General features: G+C 45.9%; 2 protein-coding genes across 3 annotated transcripts in view; one reads left to right on the top strand and one right to left on the bottom strand.

The window, feature by feature from the left end:
• PRKAG2 (protein kinase AMP-activated non-catalytic subunit gamma 2) overlaps positions 1 to 25,422 on the bottom strand; it is a 213,966-nt gene that overhangs the window by 186,673 nt on the left and 1,871 nt on the right. The gene's annotated exons all lie outside the window — the stretch shown is intronic.
• The window catches only part of GALNT11 (polypeptide N-acetylgalactosaminyltransferase 11), a 58,460-nt gene continuing 57,666 nt past the window's right edge, over positions 24,629 to 25,422 (top strand). The window contains exon 1 of the mRNA XM_035129345.2: positions 24,629 to 24,651. The gene's annotated coding sequence lies outside the window, so the exon portion shown is untranslated. The remainder of the gene's footprint in view (positions 24,652 to 25,422) is intronic.

Here is a 25,422-nt window from a genome sequence, read left to right as displayed (position 1 = left end):
GCCACACAGGTTTATGGCAAGACATCTTCCACCTGCATTCCAAAGAACATTATCCAAGGAAGAGCGATTGGTGTACCTTTCTCAAAACCTGCCCTTCAAGCTTTGTATGCTGTTGTGACAGATAGACTCTAAGGCAGGGGTAAGCAAACTTTTTCAGCAGGGGGCCTGTCGACTGTCCCTCAGACATTGTGGGGGGCTGGACTATATTTGGGGGGGATGAACGAATTCCTATACCCCAAAAATAACCCAGAGATGCATTTGAAATAAAAGCACACATTCTACTCATATAAAGACATGCTGATTCCCGGACCATCCACGGGCCGGATTTAGAAGGTGATTGGGCCGGATCCGGCCTCCCGGCCCTTAGTTTGCCTACCCATGCTCTAAGAAAACAGAACTCTATCATTACTATTATGATGCAATGCTGAAGAAAAGCAACAGTAATTATGGTTAATTGCATCCAGCCAAGTTTTATTCAAGAGTCAACTGACTGAAAGTAATGGCTCCCAAATTCTGGAATCTTCTGCCTGAGGTGCTGTGGGAACCTGCATCTCCATAAAGCACTTTATAAATGTAAGCAAATAAAGAATTCTCTTGGAGCTCATTTTTTGTTTCCCCCCATAACTTTTCATTATCTGTTTTCAAAATATAGTGCAATAAAAACCAAACAAATCCGATACGGAGTTAAAAATAAATAAATACAGAGATAAAGCAAGAAAAAGAGAAGGGGGGGACACAGAACAGAGTTTAAAAGACAGAAAGATGAGGAAAACAAAGAGGAGGAGAGGACAGAGAAGTATGGTATTTCCACATCTCTAGCTGCCAACTGTATTACAATTATTCAAAATACTTAGCATATACACTCCAGAATAATTTCTTGATGCAGCTTTTCTACCAAACTGCTAAATGGTATCTTTCCTAGTCCCCTTCACTAGTTTCCTACCTTCACAGGCCTCCGACAACCCATTTCTGCCACTCATAAAATCTAAGATATCTGTGACAGGAAAGATAATCTCTTTGCTCCCTGTCCAAAGTCATCTATCACCGATCATACGGTATTTATTGATGCTTCCACAGGTGGCTCCCTTTGGGCCTTGGTTCTATCTTGATCTGCTTTCTGTTTATCTCCAAGATGGGTGCTCTCTCTATTAAAAAATAAACAGGGCATTAATACTGCAGATTGAAAAAGGTACCCTTTGTGTGGGTCTGTGTTTTGGAAGACCGCTGTTGAATCACCACTGGGCACATGAAGACAGAGCTTCGCAAAGAAAACTCTCTTTACTTTAATTGTTTACTAGTAACTTGCTGGCACAATTCCCTGGCCTGGCGCTGTGCTTAAAAATAGGCCGAAGGGCAAACAAACAAATCACTATGAAGTAATTCTTTTCCTTCTGTTTTTAAGCACAATATTGCATCAAAAGGAGAAGTCGTGACAGGCTCAAGAAACCAAGCCAAACACTGCAAAAACAACATGCATTGTGGGGGAGGTAGTTAAAGGCGGTGAATTTTTCCACCCTCCTCAACTCCAAAATTGAAAACGGAGGATATATTAAATAATTAACTGTTGTTGCTGCTGCTGTTGCTGTTATGCAAGTTTACACCACGCCAAACCTGGTACAACTAATTTTCCTTCCATGGGGTGGGGTGGGGAGAATAGCCCAATACTGATAACCACACCATTCACATCACCATGACAGAGCACAAAATTTAACCCCTTACCCAATCACACCACACCATGACCACCACCATCTTTATTACGGTCACAGACCAACCTAAGTTAAAATAGAAACGCACAATAATTTGGGAAATAAAACAGATAAAACAGGTAAAAGGAGTGACTAAAAGAAGGGGGGATGTGTGAGGGAGAGAGACTTAAAATCAGCTAGATGATACTAGCAGTTGCATAAGTCATTATAGAAGAGGCAACAGGTCTTGTGTATGAGCCTTCACTTTAGGTTTGGTGCGTGACCCAAACCAATCTTTGGCGAATGTCCATCACAGCAGCACAAAATCTGGCTGCTGAATACATTACGCCTGGTTTTGCATCTTGAAGTAGCAAGGAGGTACAGATTGTTCTGTCTGCCTGGGGAATTCGAACCTGACTCGTATCTCTGTCACTCCTCATAAGGCTTGGTTTCCAGACCCTCAGTCATCTTGCTTGCCCTCCTCTGCACACGTTCCAGCTTGTCAAACATCCTTCTTAAATTGTGGCGCCCAGAACTGGATACAGTATTCCAAGCGTGGCCTGACTAAGGCAGAATAAAGGCAAAGGGACCCCTGACCATTAGGTCCAGTCGTGATCGACTCCCGGATTGCAGCGCTCATCTCGCGTTATTGGCAGAGGGAGCCGGCATACAGCTTCCGGGTCATGTGGCCAGCATGACAAAGCCGCTTCTGGTGAACCAGAGCAGCGCACGGAAACGCCGTTTACCTTCCCGCTGTAGCGGTACCTATTTATCTACTTGCACTTTGACGTGCTTTCGAACTGCTAGGTTGGCAGGAGCTGGAACCGAGCAACAGGCGCTCACCCTGTCGCGGGGATTCGAACCGCCGACCTTCTTTAACCCACAGCGCCACCCGTGTCCAGATTAGAATAGAGTGGTCCAATTTCTTCCCTTGATCTGGGACACTAGACTTATGTTGGTGTTATATTAGGGGTGTATTGATTTTCAAATGAATTTAGTACATGGGTGGGGAACCCATTTCCTCTTAATGTTGCCAGAATTCCTCTCCCATCAGCTCCAGCCAGCGCAGCCAATAGGGAGGATGGAATGATGAGTGTTTTGGCACAAAATCAGAGCTCCATTTTCCATGTTATTTAGAAAAGTAGCTCATCACTTTATATTATCTCACACAGATCCCAAGAACAGTCTCGTGCAGACAACTGATAACAGAGGGAGCTGCTTTTTTCCAGGTCAGACTATTGGCCTATGTAGCGAAGTGTTGTCTACACTGACTGGCAGCAACTCTCCAGCATTTCTGACAGAATTTCCCCCTCAGGCCTAACAGGAGACACTGGGGTTTTAAACCTGGGACACTGCATGCAGAACATAGGCTTGGTCACTGAGTTATACAGCCCATCCTCAAGTCACAGCCACATCAAAACAAATCACTCCCAGGGTATGTTAGTTATTTGGGCTTACGTGGCGTTTTCAAGGATCACAAGAAAGTGGCACTTCCAGGGTCATCGGGATTTTGAAAAGACATGTCAAGTTTCACAATACGAGGAAATCCTTTTTTCTCTCTCCAGGCTACACAACCTGTTTCATGAAAAGGAGCACAGCAACAGGATCCAAGAAAACGACAATTTGTCATTAGACATCTGCAGCCCTCCTGGAAGTCTGGCTGAGATCCAGCTGCTTCAGATCTAACTACATTTTGAGGACTTCTTGGGAGATGGATGTTCTTCCGCTGAATGACAAGACAAAAGTTTTGCGCATAAATGAGCAAGGAGAACCAGCTAGGTTTCTTTTGGGGGGGGGAGCAGGCTTTGATTCCAAGGAGTAAGAAAAACAGGCATCAATCCTAACCTCACTTATTCAATAGGATTTGCTCCCATGATTAGGATTATTACTGGTATATATTGAACACATATTCCACCCTTCCTCCTGAAAGAGCCTAGAGGGGCAAATACACCCATAGCAAAACATTTTTAAAGCATTCCAAAAACAGTTTAAACTGGTTTTGTAATGCTTTTAAAAAAATGTTTTGCTGCGGGTGTATTTGCCCCTCTAGGCTCTTTCAGGAGGAAGGGTGGAATATGTGTTCAAAACCTGTTAAAGACAAAGGTATAGAATAGTCTACTTTAAAAAAAGCTCACCCTATGCTTTCTCTATGTTCTTTCCAGCACTTGGTGAAGACCTATTCATTCTCCCAGGCCAGGCATCCCCAAACTCGGCCCTCCAGATGTTTTGGGACTACAACTCCCATCATCCCTAGCTAACAGAACCAGTGGTCAGGGATGGTGGGAATTGTAGTCCCAAAACATCTGGAGGGCGGAGTTTGGGGGTGCCCTTGACTGAACTCCCCTTGACTGAATATTGACAAAGTTGGGCTTTAGTTACTCTCCCCCCCCCAACCCCACTTTTTATGCTACACTTAATTTTCAATATTGCATATTTTTTCATCTTCTCTTTATGAGCCACCAGGATGACTAAGAAAGAAATGAATCTAAAAATTCCATTTATTCCTATAGGATCGGGAAATTCCCCTTAAAACCTAGATGTGGTATGTGAGGAAGTGTCGGCTTGTTAATGCTATGAACCTTACATCTTATTTTCAACCTGTGTGTTTTTAAAAAAAGAACTTGTATCATGAAAACTCCATTGGTCTCCACTGACCTCATTCAAAAGAAACCAGCCCAGAGTATCTGCTGGAACTCATGAAACCTCTCACCCCCCTAAGACTGGGGCTGCATGCAAATACTACTGAAGGAGTCACGAACATCTCTCTAGAGAGGCTGTATATTCAATCTTGACAGCTCAGCATGGCTGACAACCACTCCTCTCATGAAATATTCTGATGTTACCACATGGAATAATACAGAATCATGTTGTCCCCACCTCAGGTCAGCAAATCAAAACTAGCCAGAATTCTCCTCTGGCTTCCTCAGTCTCATTTATCTAGCCCCAAATATCCGGCTTGTATCCAACACCACCTCTGCCTACCTGTCCAGGTTGGTAAGAGATCACTGTTCCTACTTGAAACTGTACTCTCATGTAAAACGTCCCATGCTACACTTCCAAACGCAAGCGCCTGCAAATAAATAGCTCTGCCTTGCTCTTGTTGTTACTGCTTCTCTCCCTCCATTTTTAGGGCTTCACCTTTTCGTGGCAGCAGAATCAGGTCCCTCGAGGCTGTTCCCCAAAACAATACATTTAGGTGTACACCAAATTCCTTTTTTTGCAAGTACATAATGTGTGAACAAGTGGGGTAAAACATGTGTTTGCAAACACAGGCATTAGGAAGGTAAAGTTCCAGGTTAGTGTACTTTTAGCAGGAAACCCAGGTTTCAAGTTGTGTAATGTGTGAAATGGCCCTCAGACTATTTTTTTTTGCCTGCCTCTTCTCTACTTTCAGCACAGCTGTTGCTATTGTTCCCTCTTTCTTACCATCTTGCATGTACTTCCCTGCATTTCTGAACTCCATCAAGTCTCCATTTACAATCTTCTGCCATCCCAAAGCTGCTAATGTTCAATTAGCTCTAGCAAAATGCATGTCTCCCTCCAAGCGGGGGGGTGGGGGGGTGACACTGCCATAATCAGATTACCTTTTTTAAAAAAGTTATTATAGCATTCACAAATCAGAACATAACAATCCAGTAGCGATAATAGCTATTTCAGCCAGGGAACCACTTCATATTTACTTAGTAAATGGACAGATTCATCGCCTGTCTCTTAGGAAGATCAATGTTTATTGCATGAAGCTGGCGATGGCTGGCTCCTGTCACCCAAAAAGATTCCTACCCTGAAACCAAGATACAATTTAAATACAGTACAAAATATTTTATCGGGCTCCCTATTTCCCTGAGCTGAAGGAGGTTTCACAGCAGCTGGACCCTGTGGGGTGTTTTTTTTTTTTTTGGTGTGTGTTTTTTTTGTTTTAGAGAGGGTACTGGAGGCTTCTATTAATAAACTTTTTATTTGCAAAAGTATAGGTTGAGCAGATGGCAATGAAACATGCAGGCAAGCATTGTTACTCCCCAGACAATAATAATTCAACTTCCCAATATCCAAGATGCTGCTGCCAGCTAGAAAACATTTAGCATCCTTATTCAGCAAGCTCCAAATCTAGGCTTTTTGGCTTTTCTCCCACATTCATACTACAAAAACAGTTTACTTCTGCCCTTGACTCACTCAGGTAGATGGTATCGCAATAATTCCAAAGGCTCAGAATAGCCACAGGCCAGCGATAAACGTTCATTAGGAGCCATCTGGCTACCGTCAGGTGCCAGGCTATGCTAAAGGTCTACAGAAGGGACGGGGAACCTATGACCAGTGTTAGAAACTCAGATATAAAAGCTAGGCACAAAATGGCTCCTTAAACCAGGGCACCAAAATGGAATGCCTGGTTGCCATTTGGGTGCCAGACGGCTCCAAAGTCGTATTTCCCAATACAACTTCTGGGTATCTGAAATTGATTCTGATTACACAGACAACATATAGCGGACAGAATTCTACAGGATGTGTTGCTAGTATGTGGAAACAGGCAAGATCCAAGGATCCCCAGGCACGCACCTCCAGATGGTGGAAACACCAGGCACAACCTTGGTGCCCAGGCATCTTCACTTGGTCGCAAGCAGCCAACAGCCAGTTGCAAAACGCACCTGGCAAATTTCAAATGCTGCCTGTGGCCCTCCAGATGTTGCTGGACTCCAAGTCCCATCATCCCTCATCATTGACTATGTCCAACAACATTTGGAAGGCCAAAGGTTCTCCACACCTGCTTAATCCAGGAGCAGGTTTACAACCATGTGGTGGGGAACCTTTGAGGGTCACATGCCCTTCTGGGCAACTACCTGAGGGCCACAGGCCAGTGGCAGGCAGGACCTGAGACAAATGTGGGCAGAGCAACAAATCAACATTTTGCCTTTGTACACAGACTTTCTGCACATGCCAACAAACCCCTCTGTATCCCCCCTTTCAGCACCTGCTTAAAACATTTTCTACAGACATGCAGAAGATCTACGGGGTATAAAGCAGTGTACAAATTTAGTAAATAAATGAATAAAATGTGTTTTGATCTGTTTTTAGTTTACTGTTGATTTCAATTAGGTTTTTTTGAATGTTGCTTTAAATAACAGTTTTTAGCTGTCCTCCCCCACCACCACCACGCACGGTGAGTTGAGTGGACAAGACCAATCGTGGGTCCGATGGTCAAGAAGGCAGACTCTGCAAGTGCTGTGGAGGGAAGTGATGGGCAGATGCGGCTCGTCAATCTGGGAGGGAGCCCATGCAGGAGAAGGAAAAACTCTGGTCCTAAACCTCTGCTGCTTTGGGGGATATATTTGAGAGAAGAAAAGGCTCAGGAGTAAACCCTACACAAATCCGGAGCAGAGTCCCTAAGACGGTCGGATGACGCCTTGTACGCCTCCTTCCAGCACCTCCTGCAGCCAAGCTGGTGCCAAATGTCTTGCTTTCCTTTCCTTTGAACCACATCAGTGAGGCTGAGAAGGGGGTCTTGTTGATCTGGGCTGCCCAGGACCTCCAGCCCAACCAGCTCAGCCTTGCACCTCAGTGGTTTGACTTCACTCCCCGGAGGCGCACTCCGTTGCCTCTCAAGACAAAACATATGCCAACAGCAGCATCTGTCTCAGATGGACAATTCTAATAAAACGTCCTATTTGTTTTTTTGTAAACAAGCCTGAGGTTTTATCACAATCAAGCGGGATGTTTTGTAAACCACTTTGGAGTTTTTACTACAATCCAACAGTAGTTTATTCCGACAAGTAAAATAAACTTAAGGCTTTCCCTCAGTTTTTGCCTGTGGGTTGCTTGTAATGAAACACTGTTCCTGTGCAAGGCCTCATCATCAGAGCATAATAATAATAATAATAATTTATTATTTATACCCCGCCCATCTGGCCGGGTTCCCCCAGCCACTCTGGGCGGCTTCCAAAAGAACAGAAATTCTAAAATACAGAAATCCATCAAACATTAAAAGCTTCCCTAAACAGGGCTGCCTTGAGATGCCTTCTAAAGGTCTGGTAATTGTTCTCTTTGACCTCTAGTGGGAGGGCATTCCACAGGGTGGGTGCCACTACCGAGAAGGCCCTCTGCCTGGTTCCCTGTAACTTGGCTTCTCGTAATGAGGCAACCGCCAGAAGGCCCTCGGAGCTGGACCTCAGTGTCCGGGCAGAACGATGGGGGTGGAGATGCTCCTTCAGGTATACCGGACCGAGGCCGTTTAGGGCTTTAAAGGTCAACACCAACACTTTGAATTGTGCTCGGAAACGTACTGGGAGCCAATGTAGGTCTTTTAGGACCGGTGTTATGTGATCTCGGCGGCCGCTCCCAGTCACCAGTCTAGCTGCCGCATTCTGGATTAGTTGTAGTTTCCGGGTCACCTTCAAAGGTAGCCCCACGTAGAGCGCATTGCAATAGTCCAAGCGAGAGATAACTAGAGCATGCACCACTCTGGAGAGACAGTCACTGGGCAGGTAGGGACTCAGCCTGCGTACCAGATGGAGCTGATAAACAGCTGCCCTGGACACGGAGTTGACCTGTGCCTCCATGGACAGCTGTGAGTCTAAAAGGACTCCCAGGCTGCGCACCTGGTCTTTCAGGGGCACAGTTACCCCATTCAGGACCAGGGAGTCCTCCACACCCGCCCGCCTCCTGTCCCCCACAAACAGTACTTCTGTCTTGTCAGGATTCAATCTCAATCTGTTAGCCGCCATCCATCCTCCAACCGCCTCCAAGCACTCACACAGGACCTTCACCGCCTTCACTGGTTCTGATTTAAAAGAGAGGTAGAGCTGGGTATCATCAGCATACTGATGGACACCCAGCCCAAACCCCCTGATGATCTCTCCCAGCGGCTGCATATAGATGTTAAAAAGCATGGGGGAGAGGACAGAACCCTGAGGCACCCCACAAGTGAGCACCCAGGGGTCTGAACACTCATCCCCCACCACCACTTTCTGAACACGGCCCAGGAGGAAGGAGCGGAACCACTGCATAACAGTGCCCCCAGCTCCCAAGCCCTCTAGACGGTCCAGAAGGATGTTATGGTCGATGGTGTCAAAAGCCGCTGAGAGATCCAGCAGAACAAGGAAACAGCTCTTACCTTTGTCCCTAGCCCGCCGGAGATCATCGACCAGTGCGACCAAGGCAGTTTCAGTCCCATGATGAGGCCTGAATCCTGACTGGAAGGGATCCAAATGGTCCGCTTCTTCCAGGCGTGCCTGGAGTTGTTCCGCAACCACTCGCTCAATCACCTTGCCCAAGAATGGAAGATTTGAGACTGGGCGATAGTTGGCCATATTGGCCGGATCTAAAGATGGTTTTTTTAAGAAGCGGTTTAATAACCGCCTCTTTCAGCGGGTCTGGGAAGGCTCCCTCATGGAGAGAAGCATTTACCAACCCGCGAAGCCCATCGCCCAGCCCTTCCTGGCTAGCTTTTATAAGCCAGGATGGGCAAGGATCAAGGAGACAGGTGGTTGGTTTCATTCGTCTAAGCAGCCTGTCCACATCCTCGGAGGTAACAGATTGAAATTGATCCCACAAAACTTGACTAGACAGGACTCTAGCACTCCCCCGCCCCGGCCCTGCTCCCACGGTGGAGTCTACCTCTTCCCGAATCTGAGCGACTTTATCTGCAAAAAACTTTGCAAAATCATTGCAGGAGATCATGTGGCCCGTACTGGGTCCGGATGGAGCAGGTGGTTCCGCTAAATTGCGAACCACCTGGAAGAGTCCCCTGCTGCTGTTTTCTGCAGATGCGATGGAGACGGTGAAGAAGGTCCTCTTCGCCGTCACCATTGCCACTTGGTAGGCTCGAAGTTGAGCTCTAGCCCGTGTCCGGTCTGATTCAAAATGAGTTTTCCGCCACCGGCGCTCTAGCCGTCTCAACGACTGTTTCATTGCCCTCAGCGCCGGGGAAAACCACGGGGCTGTCCGGGCTCCATGCAATCTGAGAGGGCGCTTCGGAGCCAGACAGTCAATAGCGCTGGTTAACTCCGCATTCCAGCGGGCCACCAGGGAATCAGCTGAAAGGCCATCGACATGGGATAAAACATCCCCTACCACTCTTTGGAAGCCAATTGGATCCATTAAGTAGCAGGGGCGGACCATCCGAATCGGTCCCACCTCCCTGCAGAGGGGAAGGGTTGCGGAGAAGTCCAGTTGCACCAGAAAGTGATCTGACCATGGCACTTCTTTTGTTTCGCTTTTACTTAATGTCAGATCACCAACATCCATAGAGGTAAACACCAAGTCCAAGGCATGTCCGCGGCTATGAGTTGGGCCAGACTTATTCAGGGACAGCCCCATGGTGGCCATGCTTTCCACGAAGTCCCGAGCGGCTCCTTGTAAGGTCGTGTCGGCATGGATGTTAAAATCCCCTAAGACAACCAAGCTAGGTGTCTCCAGGAGCACATCCGACACGACCTGAAGCAGCTCGGGCAGGGAATCCTTGGTGCAGCGGGGAGGTCGGTACACCAAAAGGAATCCTGTACTGCCTCTATTGCCCAACTTCCAGAACATGCACGCAGAGAACTGGGTCTTCCCAATAGGACGCCTGGTGCAAACTAATGACTTCCTAAAAATCACTGCAACCCCCCCTCCCCGTCCAGATGGCCTGGGTTGCTGTGCATAAGAGAAACCTGGTGGGCAAGCAGCGCCAAGAACGGGCCCATCGGCTTCCTCCAACCAGGTCTCTGTCACACATGCCAGGTCAAATCCTCCATCCACAATCAGGTCGTGAATGGCGGTGGTCTTATTCATCATCGACCTGGCATTGCACAGCAGCACCTTCAGGTCATGTGGGTATCCCTTGCCTATTCCAATATCCGTCCGGTCAGGACCAGACCTGGAGGCAGGGATAGTCCTCAGACAACGACTAAGTCTGCCTCCTCGGTAATGACATGGTCTGGTCTTAGCGTAACTCCTCCTCCTACCCGTGACCACTGAGATCGGTTGTTCCAGTGCACCCCCCCCCTGTGGAATCTGCCCCAGCCATTTTGCTTGCTGGGACCCCCTCCCGGGCAACCCTGACCCCTCCCCTTAAAAACAAAATAAAACCTCTGTAAAAACAGCAAAGAACTCAACAAAAGAAGAACACAAAAAAGACAATAAAACAATAAAACCAAAAACAATAAAAATTACAAATACACTAAAATTTAACAGATTCCCACACCCAACTAAAAATCCCTCCCACCTACCGCCCCAAACACAATAAAGCAATAAAACCAAAAACAATAAAAATTACAAATACACTAAAATTTAACAGATTCCCACACCCAACTAAAAATCCCTCCCACCTACCACCCCAAAGAAGATAAAAACATAAAAAATTCTTTTAAAAGCATTTTAAAAAGAACTCTGTGCTGTTTCAAGTTCCCCTGGGCAGCACCAGCAGCAGAGCGGCGGCAGCAGTCCTTTATGAGGCCTTCCAGGCCCCGCCCTAGACCAGGTGGAGGGAGGTAGGGACAGGGCCTGTGGGCACTCACAGCAGGAGAGAGTCCTGGGCAGCACCAGCAGCAGAGCAGCGGCAGCAGTCCTTTATGAGGCCTTCCAGGCCCCGCCCTAGACCAGGTGGAGAGAGGTAGGGACAGGGCCTGTGGGCACTCACAGCAGGAGAGAGTCCTGGGCAGCACCAGCAGCAGAGCGGCGGCAGCAGTCCTTTATGAGGCCTTCCAGGCCCCGCCCTAGACCAGGTGGAAGGAGGCAGGGACAGGGCCTGTGGGCACTCACAGCAGGAGAGAGTCCTGGGCAGCATGGCCAAGCGCAACTACATTTTAAGAATTTGTGTGATATTATCCCAAAGGATAATTCTGCTGATCAGAAGGTCGGCGGTTTAAATCCCTGTGACGGGGTGAGCTCCCGTTGCTTGGTCCCAGCTCCTGCCAACCTAGCAGTTCGAAAGCACGTCAAAATGCAAGTAGATAAATAGGAACCGCTACAGCGGGAAGGTAAACGGCGTTTCCATGTGCTGCTCTGGTTTGCAGGAGCGGCTTTGTCATGCTGGCCACATGACCTGGAAGCTATACGCCGGTTCCCTTGGCCAATAATGCGAGATGAGCGTGCAACCCCAGAGTCGGTCACGACTGGACCTAATGGTCAGGGGTCCCTTTACCTTTACTTTATCCCAAAGGGTAATCCAATCTGAATCCATGGCAGAAACATGCAACATGGCACATTTCTAACAAGAAGGAGGGAAGCCAACCTCCCAATGCCCCCCCCTCTCACACACGCACAAACACACACACACAGTTGACACCATTCTCACTGGGCTTATAGGCTGTACAGGAGCCAAGAACTCTCATATCCTGCTCTGATCTAGAACCTTCCTATCCGAAGCTCCACCACATCAGAGGAAAGGATTCAGGAGCCACCATGCACAGCACTATGATAATTATTATTTTTAAGGTAGCCAGCTTCCAGAGCAGACACATTCCCACCGCCTCTCCCCTTCTCTCCCGCTTTATGTGTTCTGCCGCCCACAACAACAATTAGTGGAAATGACCGGCTATGCTTGTTTGCATTGTTCCCAGGCTTGTCTCTTCCCCCCAGTGAGCTCCGAAGACCATGCAATATTGGAATTGACAAGTCTTTCGACTGCAGCAGAAACAACAGTTGCATGTGGGGAAAAGGAGAGGGGAGGCCAAAGTTCCAAAGCGGGACTCGCAAAGCAAGAGCAGGTAAAGTCAGCAATATATTTCAATTTGTATTTCAATGAAAGTCTTCTTGGGTTGGGAGGAGAGGACAGCTTTTTCAGTGTTGTGGCATCAGTAGGATCTCTCTCTCTCTACGTGTTTCTGCAGAGTTTCAAAAACCAACCTGCAAAGCTCGTTTGGCCCAGGGACAAATACAACTTGCACTTACTTCCACATCATGGGAAACAGCAGCTCTATCAACCAACCTCTAAAGAACTACTGTCTGGCTCCAAAAGAATTCGCTTGCAAAACTGTAAACACCAAACCCTCCAAACGAAGGCATAAAATCGCAGCAAAAAAATATGTTCTGTATAAACATAGCCAGCCAAACACATCCTGACATAATCACAGTTCTTAGGCACTCAAAAGCAGGGTGGATAAAAATCAATAATTTTTTTTAAATAAAAGATTTTTTTAAAATCAATTTTTTAAATTAAAATCGGATTTTTTTATTTAAATCGGATTTTTAAAATAAAATCCTTTTGGAGGAAAAATCTTTCTAAAGATAGTTTTCTGTTTAAGTTACATTATAGTCCAAAGGCTTTTCATCAGGAAATACAGATTTGTTTTTAGTTTTTCATGTGTGCTAATACTCAGTCTAAGCTTTTAAAAACAACAACAACAACGTTTAACCACATTAGTTAACAAACATGGATACATATGCTATAATGTTATTTTAAAAAATAAATTGTTTAAATTGTTATTAAGGAAATGATTATTTTTCTCCTTCCAATAAAGTACAAATAGAAACAATAATTTCATAATTACCTGTCTTTATATTTCTAATAGTATAACCAAATCAGTAATTTTTTATATAACTGTAAAAACTACCCTGAAAATTGATGATTCCAAAAATGAAACCTTCAAATGGTTGTAAATATTAAGATTATACCAGCAAGAATGAGTCTTCCTGTAATTTTTTTTATTTAAATCAAGTCTTACTGACTAGTGATTTAAATCGATTTGATTTAAATCAAATCCACCCTGCTCAAAAGTAAGCCCTCAAAGGCCTTGTGATACAAGGTGGTCTCGCAGTGTTTGTTAGAAGCAGGAAGGCTTGGGCCGAGGCATATTCACCTTGGGAAACATACCTCAGAAGCTTGGGGCCAATACAGAAAAAACCCTGCTCTGTCACCCTGACACCCTTGTGGCATAAAAGCCCCTTAAGCCAACACAGATCCACACCAGACATTTAAAACACAGTCAAGACATTTTTAAAGCAAACAGCTTCCTCCAAAGAATTCCAGAAACTACAGTATATTTTCCCCCTCCCCACAGAGAGCTCCCAGAACTCTTTGAGGGAGGACATATGCTTTAAATGTGTGTTGGATGTACTTTAAATGTATGGTGTGGATCTGGGCTTTGCTGCTGGTTTATCTCTGGGGTGTCTGGATTGGGACCATAGTGTGGGGAGTAGGTGGTCTTAACCCCCTACCCCCCCCCCAGGTCCAAATCAGATCAGCTTCTATGGGTGTTTCTGCATTCATACACAACAAAAATGAATGTTTCTACCCTTTTTAATATAAAAAACCCCTCTTCTGTGTATTGCCATGCATTTGTTAAATCAGTTAGGTCAGGTGGATTTTACTGCTCATGGAAGCATGTAGAAAAAGGTATTCCACCATCAAGGGGAAAGGGTGATCTTCCTGAACCAAAACAGTCCTGGCTTAAGAGTTTCCAAAATAATGACTTAGGACATAAATCAGCCCTTAACCAAAAGTGTAAATTAACTCCCCAAGACCCTATTAATTCAAAACATGTTTCCACACAACATATTTGTTTTGTAACTTTGTTCTTCTGGAATCTGGATTCTTAAGTAATCAAAGTTCAGTCTATACGCCAAATGGATAGGCTGCCAGACATCTTAAGATGATACTTTGGCTTGGGTTGTTATAGAATGACTGCGATATTTTAATCTATGGAAAGAAGCCCCATCGAAGACATAGGGCCAAAATAGATGGGCATCCATTCTACTCAAGTACTGATGCTTTCGGATGCTGGGTTTGTGTTGGGGATCCGAGAAAACGCCTCATACACACCACACACCAAAACACACGCTGAAAGCAGATTATATCCCCCCAAATAACCCTAGGAGCTGTAGTGTGTTGCGGGTGCTGGGAGCTGTAGCTCAGTGAGGAGTAAACTACAGTTCCCAGGATTATTTGGGGGGAATAATGTGGTGGGTACGCAGCCGTACATGAGCTTATAATCCCGGTTGCAGGTTCTGCCATTAGGCAAAACAAGGTGCCCAACATGCAGCAGATGCTTGGAGGCAGGGGGTCCTGGCTGTTCCTCATAAGCCCCCTTCATTCCCCTCTATTGGAGGACAACTGTGTATGCCGAATGACATGCTCTCTCCCCACACTTTGTGACAGGTGAGGGGGCAACAGGCTGCAACCTCAGGGATTGTGGAGGACACTATCCCATCACCATCACTGAAGGCGCAAAACTCAGTAGTTAAAGCCCTTGCTTTGTATGAAAACAGTCCCAGGTTCAATCCCCGATATCTCCACTTGAAAGAATCTCAAAGAACAGAGGTGAGCAGGAACTCTATTCCTCCCCTACTCCAGAGTAGACAATATGGGGCTAGACAGACCAATAACATGAGTTGATATACTAAGTTTTTTTTTATCCAAAATCAAAAAATGCAGGAAGCAGATGTCCGGACAAGCCCTTACATGCTATATTTACGGCTGTGTTGTTGGTTTCAAAGGCTGGTGCCAAATTGGCAAGGCAAATGCAGGTTTGATACATATCATTCTGAAGCAGGGCCAGCGCAAGACATTTTGGCACCTGAGGCTAACCACAAAATGGCACCCTCCGTCCCTGCCAAGGAAGAAGGGGTGAGTGAAAATCCACATCAGGAACAAGGGAGGGGGGGGGGATAAAGGCTGTACATGGGAATCTGCTGCTCTTGTGGATCCTGCCGCCCAAGGCAGTCACCTCACCTTGCCTCATGGGTGGGCCGGCCCTGTTCTGAAGTCCGCCAATCCATCATTATAAGCAGTACCTCACAGGAGTAGCAGCAGCACCATTAAACAACTGAACTGACTTCCAGCTCCGACAGGAGAATCTAGATGCCTCCGGCTGAATTTGGGCTTCAGCACATTACAACTGGCAGGAATACACACGTAATGAGCAATGTAGAATGATTCAGCAGCCTCTCTTTGGGGCTTATATAGCAGAGGTTGGGCGGGGGGGGGGGGGTTAGAGACAGAAAGATGGAGAGATGTAACTGGCCCCAAATCAGATCAAGTCACTTGTGGGTCACCTTCATAACTCCTTCAACACCAGCATCCAAATCCTAAATAAATGCATAATTCAGAAAAGCATGTTTTCTTTTGACAACCTTTTGCAAGCTGCCTTCAGGCAGCCACTTGGGGCTACAAAGCAGAATATAAATACGTACTCCAAATAAATGTAGTGGAAAAAAGGAGAAGCGAGTTCATTGTACACCTCTTGGACATGAATTAAACCCCATTCTTACAAGTTAATTGGAGGATTTCTCAGGCAGGGGTTTCTTGCATGCCTCTCTTTTTTATTTTTATTTTTGCACCATCCACACAATGTTGTTGGCATCAAAATGCCAGTTCCAATCTCCCCAACTTAAACCAAATTTACTCATTCCAGGATAGCTCTAGTAAGAGAGAAAGAGAGAATAAAAAAAACCCTTTGCCAACAACCCATTTGCATTATTAAGCCCCTGTCCAAAGGTAAAGGGACCCCTGACCATTAGGTCCAGTCGTGACCGACTCTGGGGTTGCGCGCTCATCTCGCATTATTGGCCGAGGGAGCCGGCGTACAGCTTCCAGGTCATGTGGCCAGCATGACAAAGCCGCTTCTGGCGAACCAGAGCAGCACACGGAAACGCCGTTTACCTTCCCGCTGTAGCGGTTCCTATTTATCTACTTGCAGTTTGACATGCTTTCGAACTGCTAGGTTGGCAGGAGCTGGGACCGAGCAACGGGAGCTCACCCCGTCACAGGGATTCGAACTGCTGACCTTCTGATCAGCAAGCCCTAGGCTCAGTGGTTAGACCACAGCGCCACTGTCCAAAAGCACCCATGAATTGCAACACCCCTCGTAAGGGAATTAGAGTAGTACAGTATACAGTAATAGCAAAAACATATACTAGACATGATAGTAGAAGATGCAGAACTTTGAATTTGAGAAGTCTGTCTTTCAAAAACAGGTCGATCCATAGATTCACAAACAAGACTCATCCAACTTCCAATTCCTTTATTTGTGAACTAAGGATTATAATGTTAAAAGGACATAATTGTGGGGACCAACCTAACTTCCCTATTGTCGGGGTGAATGAAATGCTCTTGATCCCTCCATCTTACACATCAAAAGTACTGAATAAATCATTAAGAATATTAATAGCTATGTATCTCTCCAGGTCACAAAATTTATAGCTGGCTCTGGGATGACTGGAATGCCTTCAGCATCCAGGAGTCACTCCCAATGCAGGTGACTCATCCACCTCCAGCCACGCTCAATTCCACTTTCATGCCACACAGCAGCATCCTCACACAACACTGCAATGCAGCAAAGGCCGCCGTGGCTTCAACGCAGTACCCAAGGCCGGCTTGCAATCCAGCAACAACACAACTGATTGCAGTGCTATGTCCCATCCTAAACACTTCCTTAACTGGTGTTCCAGGTCACCAGAACACATTCCAAATGTCCAAGCGCTACGGCAAATGCATAACCCTACAGCAGTGCCGTTAAAGGCAAGGCACCCAAAAAAATCCAACCTTCTTTTGGGAGAGAGAAGGTTTGCCAGATCCCAGTCTTGCCCTTCCAATGCTCTGCGCCTATCTGAAGGGCGTTTCACCTTAGGATGATCCCACCTAGTATAGCCAGAAAACAGCAACCCAAACAGGACCAGTTTGGGAGATCATAGTTCATTGTCAAAAGTTCGAATCCTGGCATCTCCAGGTAAAAGAATCTGGTAACAGACGATGTGAAAGGCCTCTACCTGAGATCCTGGGAAAGTATTGCCAGTCCAGAGAAGACAGTACTGGGCTAGATGGGGGGGAACACTCAAAATTAAAGCAGTAAAAAATAAATAAATTTAATTGTCCAGTAGCACTTCAAAGTGTGCATGCACATGAAAGCTTATACCCAGAACAAACTTAGTTGGTCTCTAAGGTGCTACTGGACAATTTTATTATTTTTTAATTTATTTCGACTGCATCAGACCAACACAGCTACCTACCTGAAAATTAAAGCAGTGTCTTGTGTTCTAATGTGCCTCCAGCTTCCTAGACTATGCACTGCAGCAATTGACAAATCGTCTGCACGCATGCTGAGTTTCCCCCCTCTTTACCTTTAAGAATCCACTGAATAATAAGTATGATCTCTTAACAAAAAGGAAGGGGAGGGGGGAACCTTATAGGTGAAAAGCTCTCTTGACAAGTAATTCTGCGCTGACAAGAGCTGCTGAAATAACACAAATGATACTCTAAGGCAGCCCAAAAGAAAGAGGAGCAGCAGGAGAAAGAAAATAGTTGGAGTCTGCATGTCATGATGACTCAACAGCCAACAAAGAGTGTGTGAAAAGAGTTCTCCTTACATACTTATAGTGCAACTGTCAGGCCTAATCAGAAGAGGCCTTCCTGTTTGCAGCCCAAGTTGTGTAGAATTGGTAATCCGAAGCTAACCTCCACCCCCCAAAAGGGGGTGATTCGGTTTGGGGCATATCAGTGCAAATGTTGGGGTCTTAAGCATTTCCCATGATGTTCCGAAAGCCAAAGCATGAACAAGGCATAGATGATCGTAGCTGATGTGCCCCAGGGCTAAAATCAACACAGTTGAGCTTTTAATTTTGGGCATCACCGACCTGAGAAGCATGTGGTGGGGAGAGAATCAAACAGAAGAACATAACTCTGAAAGTGGAAATGGACTCCACAGGCAAATCTGCAAAAAATATATAGACAGTTTGGTGAATCCAAGCCCATTATGTGCTCATTTCATCCTCTGCGCCAATGTGGTTTAAGTGGATTCACTAAACCCAAGCCATTGCAAATGACACTACCAGAAAAGGGAGGGGGGTGATAGACCAAGAAGGGTGGGAGAGTGTTGAAGCATGTCACCTGTAGATCATCACAACTGATTGTTACCAACTTGGATGGTAGAAGGTAGTGGAAAGCAGCAAATTGGCAAAGCAAAGGATTCCTAATGGCAAACAAAAATTCTCTATAAACATTAGAACAGCTTTGCAAAAGCATGCCTCCTTTCCACAGAAATCAGTCTTTGTTTTGAGTTTCTTCCTCCTGACTTCACCACTCGCCGCTTTCTCTCCCAGCCCAGCATCAAGCATCCACAGCAATGATCAACATGGATATCTGAATGTCCCACAGCAGGGTGAAACTGCTTTTTCCTTGGAGGAAGTAGCTGCATTGGCAAACATCATGAGATGCCCAACCCATTTGCCTTAGTAAGGATCTTCTCTCAAGCTTGGGCTGGATGCGGCCCAATCGCCTACTCAATCCAACCCGTGGATGGTCCGGGAATCAGCATGTTTTTACATGAGTAGAATGTGTGATTTTATTTAAAAGGCATCTCCGGGTTATTTGTGGGGCATAGGAATTCGTTCATTTTCCCCAAAAAAATATAGTCCGGCCCACCACATGGTCTGAGGGACGGTGGACCAGCCCACGGCTGAAAAAGGTTGCTGACCCCTAATATAGGGTCTCTACTCCACAGTACATGTAACCTGGACTGCAAACTACTGAGTAGGGAAGCTTGCAACTCACTCCTAGCCAAGTCAAGCAGCACAAATGCCTTCAGGAGAAAAGGTAAGCCCCCTTTCAAGAAGAAAAGGTGAAATGTTACAGCAAAAAGAGAACTAGCATGGCAGAGAGGATACAAGACAACCACTTGGGTTCTTGGAGCCTGACACTATTGAAGACTCGCTCTTTGGGCAACATGCAAAACAGCCCTACTCTGCCCACAAGTTTCCACTTCCCCTAAATATCATGTTACTGGAGGTATTCTGAAGAAAGAAGAGCAGGGCTCTCAGACACAGAGTGTTGGAATCAGAGCTCACAGCAGGACAGTTCTATGCCTCCAGAGGTACGCTTTCCGAGTGCATAAAAAGTGCCAGTGGGTTTAGAACCGTTAGCCTGCTTTTGTTTCCTGCTCTCTCAATGCAGACCGGCATAAACAGTGGCCTGAAAGCGCCAACTTCAAAATATGATTTCTACTTTACCAGCCAATAACAAAATGTGGCTTGAACATTTCAGAGATCATGCCAAACCAAGGTTAAATGTCCTTAACCATGGTTTTGTATGAATGGAGCAAAACACTCTCTTTTCTTTCAATGGTCCAATTTTCACAGCCACTTTTGATGGGGTCAGGACACATCTTCCATAAAACGAGTTCTTTTGAAACTCTGCAAGCAGCAACTTTGCCTTAGCCTATTTTGTTTTAGAGCCCATGTTTATGTCCTGTTTCTTTGCATGGCTTCAATTATTACTGTAAACAGTCCAGGGAGCAGTGTGGTATACTGGTTAGGGTGGTGGGCCAGGACCTGGGAGACCAGTGTTCAAATCTCCACTCAGCCATGAAGCTCACTGGGTGACCTTGCGCCTGTCTCTCTCACTAACCTAACCCACCTCGCAGGGCTGCTGTGAGGATAAAATGGAGACAAGGAGAACCGCACATGCTACTTTAAACTCCTTGGAGGAAAGTTGGGATATATAAATGTAAAATAAATAAATGACTGGGAAATATACATAAATATTGCAAGAATAAAATCAGCCATAGCATTCTGTTCTTCAACAGGATGTAGAAGCTGGCAATTTTACCACAAGGAAGAAAAGCCTCGCCAAGTTAAAAACACACACAAACCAGAGCCAAAATCACCTCAGTCAAAAGCTTTCTTGCACACGGGGCATTCCTGATTCTTGCTCAATCATGTTCCATGCTGGCCTCTCTATCACAACAAATACTCTTGGCTAAGTAAGGAGGGTGGCGGATTTTACCAATGACAAAAATAACACAGTCCGCATGCCAGAATGTCGCAACTTTATCCCAACCCAACAAGCCACACTAACCTGAGGGGGAAGGGGAGAGAAATCTGTTGCAAGAGTTTCCAACGACGATTGACTGCACTTGTTATGCAATAAAGAAAGAAAGAGCTGAAGGTCTAGAAAGAGCTGAAGGAGTTCATCTTTAAACTCATCTCAGTTTATTGGTGCAATTCTTTGGATATTTACCTCAAGTGGGGCAATGGTGAAGGAACCTTCCATTTTCAACCGAGACACTTCCTAGTTTATTTTTGTGTGCCTTGATATAAAAATAAATGAAGTTCTCATTTGAGACAGATTAGAAGAAATGCACCAATAAGCTATCTCAAGAAAAGTTTGGGTTGAGGGAAGAGATGCTATGTACACGACTTTTGCTGCACACATGAAGATCAAACAGGCACTTGTGCACATAATTCTCTGCCTGCCACCACAAATGTGAGGACAATTGAGACCTTAGAGACCAACTAAGTTTGTCATTGGTATGAGCTTTCATGTGCATGCACACTTCTTCATATACTTGGCAGGATGTCACCCTATTTAGCCTAGCCTTTGACCCTTGAGAAGTGTGTTTCCAGAGCCCAGCCTACCTGTGAGTGTAATATGTTGTGTTTTTAATTCTGGATATTATAATGCATTAAAGGTAGAAGGTTAAAGGTAAAGGACCCCTGGACAGTTAAGTCCAGTCAAAGGCAACTAGGGGTGTGTGGCGCTCATCTCATCTATTTTTGGGAAGTTCTTAATGACTGATGTTTTAATGTATTTTTAATCTTTTGTTGGAAGCCACCCAGAGTGGCTGGGGAAACCCAGCCAGATGGGCGGGGTATAAATAAATTATCATCATCATCATCATCATCATCTCACTTCAAGCCGAGGGAGCCGGTGTTTGTCCACAGACAGCTTTCTGGGTAATGTGGCCAGCATGACTAAACCACTACTGGGACACGGGAGGGCCGTGAAGAGTGCCAGAGCACACGGAAATGCTGTTTACCTTCCCGCCGCACCGGTACTTATTTATCTACTTGCACTGGTGTGCTTTCGATCTGCTAGGCTGACTGACGCTGGGTCGGGGAGCTCACCCCGTCGTATGGATTCGAACCGCCGACCTTCCAATCAGCAAGCTCAAGAGGCTCAGTGGTTTAGAGCACAGAGCCACCTGTAACCTATCCTGGCGCCTGCTAGTAAAGGTCGGTAATGCAAATCATCAATAGTGGTAACACGTCTCTTTTTGCACATATGATTGGGTCCCTGCCCTTGAGGAAAAGGGGATATCTGACATTTGGGGAAATTCCCCTGCCCACAGTCAACACAGAAGCAGCACAACACGCCTTTTGCTGTTGCTCCGTGACAGAAAGCAGGAAACTTTTCCAGTAGCTATTCATCCACTCCAACCCTAACACACTCTCTGACCGCTCCGACCAGCCAGCAATCTGACTTGCAGTGGCACTCATTGCACATAGACCTCCACACACACACACCTGGTTGCATGCCCCAAAATAGCGGTTATTCTCCCAACATGACCACAGGTCAGTCCTAAACCCAAAAGCAAGTCCCGCTGAGTTAAATGAGAGTTTGCAGCACAATCCCATATGCGTTTATTTGGGAACAAGTCCCACTGTGTTCAAGAGGTGTAATTTCCAGGTGAGCGTGTGAGAGATTATACCATAATCTTCACAGCCTCAGTTCCAAGAAAGTGTGGTTAGGACTAAGGTGAGGCTACTAAGAACTTGTCACTCTCTAGGCTGGAGGTCCATAAAATAATTTAAGGCAAATTAAAATGGGGGTGGGTAGAGAACATGCTTTGTATTGCAGAAGGTTTTGGATTCAATCCCTGGCATCTTCAGATGGTGACCAGGAAAGAACTCTTTCTGAAAGTATGGACAGCCAGTGGCAGCCAGGGTAGGTCAAGGGTGGGCAAACCTGTGCTCTCCAATGTTGATGGACTAGAACTCCAATTATCCCTAACCACTGGCCATGCTGGACAGAGGCAGAAGCCAACAACATATGGTTCCCCACCCTCTGGTGTAGTGTTAGAAACTCAGATATATAAGCTAGGCGCCAAATAGCTCCTTAAACCAGGGTTACAGTCTCCAAAACAGAATGCCTAGTTGCCATTTTGGGGGCAGAGAGATCAAAAGTCGTATTTTCAATATGACTTTTTGGTTCCTGAAATTCATTCTCATTGTGCAGATAAAATATCACAGGTAGAATTCTAAAGGATGTATTGTTAGTGCGTGAAAACAGGCAAGATATAAGGATCTCCAGACATGCACCACCAGATGATGGAGATATCAGGCACCGTCTTGGCGCTCAGGCAGCTTCACTGGGTCGCAGCTGGCCTGGCAAAATGCGCCTGGTGAATATCGAACACTGGATGTAGACAATGCTTCAAACCAATGGTCTGAAACTGAATATTGGGTGTCAACTTGAATTAAATATGGGGAGCAGGTAAGCCCTGGCCCACATAATTGATCACATGATGTGGCACACACACACCATTTGAATGGCAATGCCCATCAATTGGGGGGCGGCGGTCCCCTCAAATATTTTATGGGGGAGGGGGGCAAAGGAATCTCAGCCCCTAGGAGTTGGCTCCTATGAACATAGCTGCCAAGTTTTCCCTTTTCTCATGAGGAAGCCTATTCAGCAATCCCTGTAAAAAAGGGATAACTTGGCAGCTATGCCTATGAACTGAATGACTGTAAGGCAGTTTCCTGTGCTTCTGACAACTTACTGAATGGCCAAATCACAGTGAGGGAAATTCAAAAACAGTTAAACTTCCAACCTCCTCTGCACACAGACTAGGGATTCTCATCTGTGTTGATGACCAAATTCACAGGCCAACAATAAAGAACTGATACTGAGTCAGGCTGGGATCCTGTTCGTGTGGCGACAGGTATGTGGGTTAAGGTGCTGTTCACTTCCGTGTGCAGAACCATTTCTTACTTCCTCATGCTCACAAAGCAACTGGCAGAAAGGGCATTATTACTGGTGAACCTGTTCCTCACTATCAGATTGTGCATAGTTTGTGCATCACTACTCAGCGATGCTTCAATGTCTGAACGCCTGTCACACCCGACGAAAAGTATGTGGAGCTACAGAACATGCCCACAGGCATCAAGGAACATTGCAGCAAGCGCTCGCAAACTTCTGCTTGCTCAAGAGCCCCGCTGAAGAAGCGCAATTCCTTTAGGCCGCCCCTCTTTTCACAGGAAACAGGAATTGTGATGCCCTGTGCTACAGTCGACAGAGTTTGCCCCTTGGGATTTATACTTCTACTTTCCCAGCTCTGAGCCAAACAAGTAATAGGTGAAAAAAGTGAAAAGCGTAGCATGGACACCACTTCCAACTGTCCTCAAGAAACTAACACATTAGGGAACATCAGAAGCTGCTATATACTGAGTCCAATTGGTCCATCTAGCTCAGTTTTGTTTCTACAGCATTGTCTTGCCACAGGGTTTCAAAAAGGAAGACTCTCTTCCAACCCTGGCGGAAGATGCTGGGGATTGAACCTGGGACATTTTGTGTGCAAAGTTGATGTTCCACCACTAAACACAACAGCCCTTCTTTGGGAAGAAAGGCTTGCTCTGTTGCACTAGCTTCTGCTTGCATGGATGTTTGTTTTCTTTTGAGGTGTGTGCCCTTTGCATGGGGGAGAAGAGCCGTCCTAAATGCAAGCCCACCAACCATCAATTTGAAGTGGTGGAGGTTATTTGGCCACCTTGAGATGCTACCATCTCATTCTGTTGCAGATCAGATCAGAAGATGAGGGTGGACATTTTCTACTATTTCAGCGCTTTCTGATGGGTTATCTAAGCCATTTTAGCTTATTGCAAACAGGGCACCAAGGGTTAATGGGAGTGTGATATACAGTGTACCATATCAATATCCTATATATGGTGCACAAGAAAACTTGGAACATTTTGTGTTCTCGTATGGCTTAGCAGTGAGGACCTTTCATCCTGGAACTTCTCACAAAGCAGTTATTATTACTATTATTTATTAAATTTGTATACTGTCGTGTCTAAAGCAGCCTCTGCCAGCCAGGTGCCCTCCAAATGTTTTGGACCATAGCTCCCATCAGTCCCAGGCAGACTTTGGGAGTCAAAGTCCAAAATATGTGGAGGACACCATCTTAGCGAATGTTCTCCAGGAGCTGCACACTGAGCAGAGCCCAACCTTCAACGAAAAAGTTGCTAGATCCCAGGACAGCTTCAAAGCCGAAGAGCTGCTTTAAAGGTATTGTACGGTGATCAAGGGCACCTTCACAATACAACCCTATACGGGGAAGCAAGTGTAGGGTTGCAAACTAAGCCACCTCTTAAGTCTCCATGCAGCAGTTTGCATGAATGTGAGGTTGTTCTTAGTCATGAATAGAAGGCAGGCAACCGATGCTTTATTTTTTAATTCACTTGTAGGTTTTCCATTCAGGCTGGAATCTGGTTTAAGCAGATGCACGTGGGTGTCTGTGTAGCATCACAGCCCTCAAACTGGGCTTCACCTCTCCTAGCCTTGGGAAGTGTTTGGTGCCCACAACCAGCTGGCAGAGAAACCAGACTGAGGCTGTAAAACCTGTGCACACTCACTGAGCATGAGTTCCATTGAATGCCATGGGGCTTACTTGTGAGTAAGGAATGCCATCCTCAGAGAGACTCACCTGGTGCCTATGCTTCTTCCTGCTCCCCCAGGCCTTTTAATTCCAATCCATAGGTGCTTCAGGGCTGTTATTGTTGCTTGCACCATGTTACCCCCATGCTGTGTTTTAAACTTGCTTTAATGGGGGCTGGGTTTGCTGGGGGAGGGGGGGTTGCTTCTCTCTCCAAGGGCTTTTGTTTTATTTTGCACTGTACTTTAAAATATATTCTTTTCCTCGTATTTTATTGCACAACCTTCCAGACAGCTTGGCTGGATGGGTGCCGTATAAAAATGTAAACACCATAAATCCCTCCCCTAGAAAAGGCTGCGCGGCTGCCAAAGTGCCAGGGCACGGCTGCCCCATTGCTCTCACCC

Source organism: Zootoca vivipara, chromosome 12 (genome assembly GCF_963506605.1).
Source record: "Zootoca vivipara chromosome 12, rZooViv1.1, whole genome shotgun sequence".
NCBI lineage: Eukaryota > Metazoa > Chordata > Lepidosauria > Squamata > Lacertidae > Zootoca > Zootoca vivipara.
This window is presented reverse-complemented; position numbering and strand designations above follow the sequence as displayed.